The following is a 7,719-nucleotide window of genomic DNA, read 5'->3' as shown; positions in this document are numbered from 1 at the left end:
TATTTTAAGGTACAAAATCGATGAAATTAATCGAAAAAATTTTATTCTAAATTTTGCATAAATTCGTAACTTATTTTGCAACAATAGATATTATAGGTTTTGATAAAAAAATAGTCTAGAAAAGGACCGTCCGATGGCGTTAAGGTTCAGAATCGGGAACGTCACCGCAAGATGGCGGCCAAGTACGCTGATATTGACAGGTGCTGAGAGAGCATGGCGGCCAGTGTTTACGACAACTGATCGCGACCGATCGAATTTGCGGATCATCCGGCTGATTCGCGTATTGTGTACGATTCCTCCTTTGACACAGTTTCATCGGTATCTCCGAACCGTAAGTTGATCGTTCACATTAGTTTCTACCCAAAGAAAATCGAGTGTACAGTTGATCCGGTCAGTGAAACGCGTGTCCCAATCTCGAAAGTTTGGGATCAGGTGGTGAATTTGTCGCTGATACGGGAGTGCTTTCGAAGCGGATCATCGGAATATTACGAGATTCGTTCTAATCGTAAGTACAAATAATTATCCCTTATTCCATCATTGATAGAACGATCGTATAAACGCTTCGATAGCAAGTTGCTTTTACTTTGAATATTACATGGATAAAATTTGATAAGCGAACGATCGAAGAGGCCATCTTTGAGCCTCCCTATGTGTTGGTTTTCGCCGGCGAAAAGGATCGCGATTACACGAATCGTATTACATAAAACGTTGCTAGTGGATGACACACGGGATGCCTTAGATAATCGTTACGCGAGAGGAAGGGCTTCCTTCTTCCTGTGTTGGACGCTTTCTACGCAGGTCGCATACAAGATCATTCTGAACGAAGCGTTTATACTTTTGTATTAAATTCGTATGCAATTAATCTCGGGCTCTAAGGTGGTTGTATCACGAATGTTAAAATCGAAAGGTAGGACATTGGTAGATATGACAAATGAAGTCATTTCAGTCAAAACATATAATTCCCAAACTTTAAGATAAGTCATCTTCGTTCTATTTGTTAGGGAAATTTAGTTATTTAAAAATATTAGAAATCTTGGTCAACGTTAAAAATGTCTTTCGAGCAAGTACTTCTTCTATACTATATGCTCACGTGCGGTTTGAGCTTCCTTTAGTTAAAAGGAAATGTACCATCATTTGCCTTATCTATCCATAATCTTTATTGTGCGAGGACAGAAGATTCTAGGTTAGGCTCTCCCTAGGGCCTAGGCTCTCCTTAGGATTTCCCAAGACCGAGGGCAAATGGTGGGAGGTTCCTCCCCTTACACTTACCCTTAATAAAAAAAGGCCTACGTTATAATTTTGATTGAAATTGTTTTCATTTAAAACTTCGAAGATTCCTCGTCGTAAGTTGGATGCGACAGAAATTCGAAAAGTATCGATACGGTCATATTTCTGCGACGTAGACCATTGCGCTTTAGCCTACGATTGCAAATTTCTCGTCGTGTCTGTCATATCTTTGATTTCTAAAATATTAATAACGTTATTATCTGCTTATGTTACGCAAGTGTTAATGTGAAAATTGATTGAAAAACCAATTTAAAACTATGATTGAAATAAATTCAGGCGACTAGAAAATGTTGCGCGTTGAGAAACGAATTTTCTCATCGCGTCCAATTTAATCGTAGCCAATTAAATACTTTTTACTCGCGTCGAGCTGTCGAGAGCACATTTCTCCGGTGAATTACGAGTATGCAGAGAGAAAGAATGTTTGCGAGTGACGTAACATAGGAACAGCCGCGGTTAGCGGCGAGTCACTAATTCTCGTATTTACTTCATCCACCTTTTGTTATCTTATCATTATCTCTCGCGGTAATGGCGCGACCAGTGGCGCTGTTCTTGCACAGTCGCTCGCAAACAATCCTGAAACCGTTTGTTCCTTCGTCAGGATTCCAATGGTTCGGGAAAGAACGTCCTTCGCGCGTAATGAAATTTATCGATCGCTATCTCGCATAACGGAGTCGTCGCGGCGCGGCGATTCTTTTTGAAAACGTGTTTGCGAATTCGCGCCGCATCGTTTTTTCGTATCACCTTCATTTTCTTTTTCGCGTGCATTTGCCTCCTCTTGACGTATGCACTCTTTTAAAATAAAAAAGTATTACATAATTTTATGCTGATTAATTTATGAAAGTCTAGTAGTAATAGTTTAGTCATATGTGGCTTCGTGTTCCGAATTTCGAGGTTAGAAACTCGGAAACCATACACGAAATAAAATAAAAAAAAAGAAACATGATGTCACTGGTTGTTAGGAAGGAAAAATTTAGGTGGACTGGGTGCGCTCATGGCACACAAAGAAACGTCAATGAAATCGGCCTCGACCAATCGCAACGGCACCTTGTCCCGTTCCTCCCTATTAAATGAATTTCCTAGCGAGTTGACCTGCAGATTGCTCTCGCGCTCCCATTTGCTTTCCTATTACCGTCCACCCGTTTCTGTGACTCGTTTGGATCTTCCTGTCACGGATTATCCTCGTGAAATGCTCGCGTGAATCGCTTCATATCACGTTGCATTATATTTACCGCGAGAAGATGAAGTAATTAACAAGCTGGTAGTTCGTAGATGAACTTTGGACGTTGGATGCCGGATTATGCATTCACTCACGGATCAGGGAAAAGCACGTCCTCCTTTCTATCTTCTACGACAATAAACATTTTCTTTTACGATGCTATCTATAAAAAATAAATCTTACAGCAGCATTCCCAAAAAGCATTGACCTTTCCCCGGGGAAACAGATGGTACCAGATGGAAAGAGGAAAGCACCGCGTATCTTCCGTTCCATTTCCAATAGTCGATCGTGTAACAGGAGAACGGAAGAAGAGTTGCAGCCGTTTTCATCGGCCAGAAACAGTGTATACCCAGCGTAATGCTGCAATTACGCGAGATTACACGGGCTGGATGGAACAAGCAGGCGGCGCTTTGTAAGGTTTTCAGGAACGTGTATCGAAAATTGAAGCACGTGAAACGAGGAATGGGAAGTAACAGCGTGGCGCGTCTCGTTTCTCAAGTTTCGGTAAAACCAAGCCGTGTTAAGGAAGGAAGTCAATTACAAATTCCCCTGTGCATTTTATCGAATTAATTATATGCCGGCTCGCCTCGAAATGATCTATTGTGTTTTAATGGCCGTGTCACACGCTCCAACCTTGAGCCATGTATAGTCGAGGGAATCGACCTCGAACCGGATCCTCGAATCCTCCTTTTTTTTCTCTCTCTCTTTCTCTCTCAGAAAGGGTAATATAGAATTAAAAAAGAGGGTGGCGGATCTTGCGTGTCACGATGTAAGTCCTATTCTGTGGCGCTTAAACGACCCGCAATACACCGTCTGAACGCATTCAAACCAGCAGAAGTGATCAATTTCCCTTTTGAGCAACCCATTCTGCCGCGATTAAATTCTTTTCACGATCGTTTAAGATATGAACCAAATAATAAACGTGTTTTATCGGTCACGATTTCTATCAGAGGCTCGTCGACGATGCGACGTGAAAAATGTCGCGCGTTTTTGATAACACAATCTTGCAATTGTCTCGTAATTGACTCATCTTTGATTCAATACACTCCTACCATTTGCCTTCGGTTTTCAGGGAGCCAAGAAGAAAATCAGATAATTACTTATGTAATGTTCCCAATTAAATGTATACCTTCTTATCGATTCAAGTACGGCTAGAAAAGATAGGAAATCTTCGCGATATCGCTGTTACAGTACGGTTAATAATCTTTTTTCTTATCAGTGACAAGAGTTACGAAGGAGTCTCGTGCAAACTGGAAACATAGGACTTACGCCCACGTAGGAGGAAAACGACGAGCGGTTCTAGTTCACTTCCGGTCACGCGATTCTCTCTTTAATGAATAGACGTCGACGTTGAACGACAAAGTTGTTGCCTTCGTGGTGCACGATTCTTTCATTTTTTTTTTTTTTTTTCTTCTTCATTTTTCGTCGACGATAAGAACACGTTCACCAAATGTGCCGTTATCTATCTTGACGTCGCACCCAGCACCGTACCAGGACGCTTTATTTTCATATTCGAAAACCGGAAGCACGGGGTGCACTGTAACCATTGTCATGGGCCACTGTTTATCCTTCGTGATACGTTCTTATCTTATCCGCTAGTCCTTTTACCTCTTGCTGGCGACCAAGATACCGACGTTTGCTCGTCTTAAATTTCCTCGTCTTTTTTTCTACCGTTTTCATTGGGTGAAAACGGGGCTACAAAATTCGTTATAAAATAAATTTTCGAGAAATAGGTTGACTCGCAAAGATCGAACCGCTCGAAAGCGCAATAACGAAGGAATTCCCTCGAGCTTCCGGTGGAAATAATTTGCCACGGTATAGTTGCCGGTGTTTTAACCGGATTACCAAGATGATATCAGGAATTTTACCACGGTAATTAACGCCGCTTCTCGATAGAACTACAGAGATTCGAAGCGCGTTCCTCTTTTCCGGTAGAACCCGTGAGATAGAAGAGCAATTAATTAACGGTCTCGTTAATCAACGAAATGCTCATCTTCACGGTCTACCTAGCGATACGCTAAATCGCTGTTGTACAATTATTTTCTAATTTTCTCTTATTCGATTAATTTCTTTGGAGAAGATATGAAAATAAAAATTTCAGAGACAGATTTACTTTTCTCTTTATCTTTCCCGCGTCCGACTCGGTTTCTCTGTTTATTTAGGAGAGCAAGAAGCAACTAATAGGAAACAACGTTCATCCGCTCATGATCCGTTTATAGAAGTCGGCTCTGATGCATTGTAAACAATGAGAGGAACGAACGAACTCGCTCGACCTTTATCCACGGGGTTCAACGTTTTCCATATTATCAGGAACATCCTTTTCAACTGGCAAATTGGTGTAAAGTGCTTCTACCAGCGGGGTTACATCGTCTTCGTTTCGTCTTTCTGTTCTTTCTGTATTACCGTTGTCATCGTCACACGCGGTCCATCGTGGGTGGATTCTACGAGATGAGTCAATGCTTGCCGTCACTCCAAATATAAGCATCTTATTTTTGCTAAAAGAAAATGAATTTTGCTATCAGACCTCGCACCGACATAGTTCACAGCGATAATAAAAATGAATTCTTAGTTGGCTAATAGCAGATCAGAATTACGATAAAATAACGGATCTGTTCGGACGTCCCTGTGTAGAAGCGAGATCACGGTTTCCAGGCTGAACTTTAATGAATTTCAATTGATTCGTCTTCTCTTCTCGTTTAGGAGCACCGTGGCTGTGTTAAGCACTGCGACGTGCACCGGGTTTATGATATCTACGTGACTGGCTCACTGTTTTTCTTTTTTTTCATCCGACAAATATCTATGCAGGTTTAGTCGAACATTTACGTGGGAGTCGCGTGAAAAAAAGGAAAAGAAGAAAAACACAAGGAGAGCGTTGAAGAGAGGGAACAGAGTTACCGGTTGTTAGCCCTTTGATCGTCACCTTTTTCTCTCTATTATCTTTCCCAAAGGGTTTTTTTTTGCCCGCGGAACAGTGCGAGATCTGGTGTAAAGGAGGAAATGCATAAATATTAATCGTCAGCATCCAACGGACAAAATGGAGCGTTAACGAGGCTGTTTGCCAGCAGCCAGCAGACATTACCATTGCTGATCGCGTTCTGAGGGTTCTGCTCGCGCAGCTGTGTCGACACACGGTGCAAACATCGACTTTCCATGCGATTCCTATGCAGGGGAGAATGCTGCAACGAAATAAGAAAACCAAGACAACACGCTATCATTCTCTTTTTCTTCCCTTCGTTTTTCTTTCTCCTGGAAACCTGGTCCAATTATCCCGACCGTGGTAATAGCTTTTCCAGTCGGAAATTTTAAATAAAATAGTAAGAAAGTAAATCCCGAAAGAATAATTCGTCGGCGAATGAAATTCATCCGTGAATTTTCGGGCCACACAGTGGTAAAGCAAACATCAAATATTTACTCCTCCCATATACTTACGGCGATCGATACTAATTTACTTACAGCGAAACGGGAGGCTGCATCAACGAGTCACTCGTTCCCGGAACACGGTTTTTAGTTTTCATTCGTTCACTTATAATCCATTACGATATTAGTTTCCCGTTCGTTAAGGTAATAACGTTTGGCTTTGATGATATTATCTGTTTTAGTACAGATCGCTCCAATATTTTTATTACAATTACGGATCGATTCGAATCGGACAATTGGGGAGGAAATTGAAAGATTATCGTTTACTATTTTCAAGACTTTCTTACTCAATCGAGTACAATGAACCCTTAGGGGTGAACTTTTCAAATACTGCCGACTCCCAGTGATATCTACCGAGAAAAGCAAAGATTACAACACTTTCGTACGATGCACCACGTGGTTGGTACACATTCTCAAGACCCTGACGCGACAACACCTGTCGGAAGGTCGCTGCGTCGCGTCGCTCCGGACGGGCCACCTACCCCTCTGACATTCAAGGACCTCTTACATACCTTTCCTCTCTTACGCTTTCTTCGTTTCACGGATGGGCAAATAATCAAGCGGCCGTAATGTAAAAAGGTGAACACGCGCGAGTTTCTTCATCGTCTGGTGAGAGAAGGACGAAGAGCGATGGTAACGAGGTAGAGAATAAGATGGACGATGTGCGTGAACGTACGAAAGAAAGAAGGAGCAAGCAAACGTTGCTTGATAAAGAAAGGAATAACAGCAGCGCGAGGGAAATGGAAATGCTAAGCAGGCCCGGAAGATGGAGAAAGATGGTGAATGGAGAAGTGCGTGAGTGAGAAATGCGTGTGCGAGGGACACACGGTAGCTTCTCATAGAGAAGAAGAGACAGTCGTTGGTTCGCCGCAAGGCTGACTGCATCGAACAGACGAAAGAAACGTGTGCGCCCACACCCTTCGTCGCGTGTACACTCATCGAAATTCTCACTAGTGACATACACCTCGTAATCTTAACTCGTTGAATGCCTTGGAGGTCACTGCTGGACTCGCATCATCGTTCCAATGTAACAGTGTCGGTGTTTTTTAACCCACAATTCAACATTTAAGAGAACAGAACGTCGTCGAAGGTAAATCATCGAAGTGATTATGGAATGGTTTTTCGAGTGCAATGAACAGGAATTTGAATTGAAATGTAATTGAGATTATGGCGGGAAGATATTGTTGAAAATTGAATAACCTTATGGTTTTGTGTTGAAGAGAGCTTGCTCGAGGATGGAAGTCGGTGATTGGGTGCAACCCGGCTTCCACGAGTTGCTCCGAAAATAATCGTCGTATTTTTACCGCCTCTTCATGCCCACTTCGCTAACGCTGGAAGCCGCACAAAGTGGCGTTAATTCGGTGTGAAGCAATACCTCGAAGATGTCACGTCTTCGTCGTCGTTAGGACTGGTAATTGCTTATTTAATACACGGAAATTGTCGCGACGTGTTCCATTTCGACCGAGAAGCATCATATTTTCTACGTTTCAATCGGGAACACCATGGTAATACCTTAAGAATGTTACAGACTTTCTCATTGTTACGTCGAAACAGTAATTTAGTCATTATTTCTGGTCAGGTTTCGTTTTATAATACCGTCCCATAAAAGAGACAAACTTTTATTCAAATTCCAAATGTAACGTGTGAAATTGAGGAATATTTCAAAATATCAAACATACATAGGTACTAAGAATAAGAGGAATCTTAGAAAACAAAGTAGTGTAGTCAATAATGCGTCCGACTACAAATCTAAGGGTCGCGGGTTCGAGTCCCAAATATTCTTGGTGTTTTTTCAAATT

The 7,719-nt window shown here is 41.9% G+C and overlaps 1 protein-coding gene across 2 annotated transcripts in view; it reads left to right on the top strand.

Annotated features, from left to right (window-relative positions):
* Positions 1-221: 221 nt before the first annotated feature.
* The window catches only part of LOC114877622 (focal adhesion kinase 1), a 30,432-nt gene continuing 22,934 nt past the window's right edge, over positions 222-7,719 (top strand). The window contains exon 1 of one of the 2 annotated variants that reach the window (XM_029190473.2): positions 222-505. The gene's annotated coding sequence lies outside the window, so the exon portion shown is untranslated. Of the gene's footprint in view, positions 506-5,649; positions 7,011-7,719 lie in introns of those variants that run through there. The other variant, XM_046285044.1, reaches the window with a different exon arrangement.

The sequence above is a fragment of the Osmia bicornis genome, chromosome 3, assembly GCF_907164935.1.
Source record: "Osmia bicornis bicornis chromosome 3, iOsmBic2.1, whole genome shotgun sequence".
In the NCBI taxonomy this organism is placed as follows: domain Eukaryota; kingdom Metazoa; phylum Arthropoda; class Insecta; order Hymenoptera; family Megachilidae; genus Osmia; species Osmia bicornis.
Note: the sequence above shows the minus strand (reverse complement) of the source record. Positions and strands in the feature narration are given on the sequence as shown.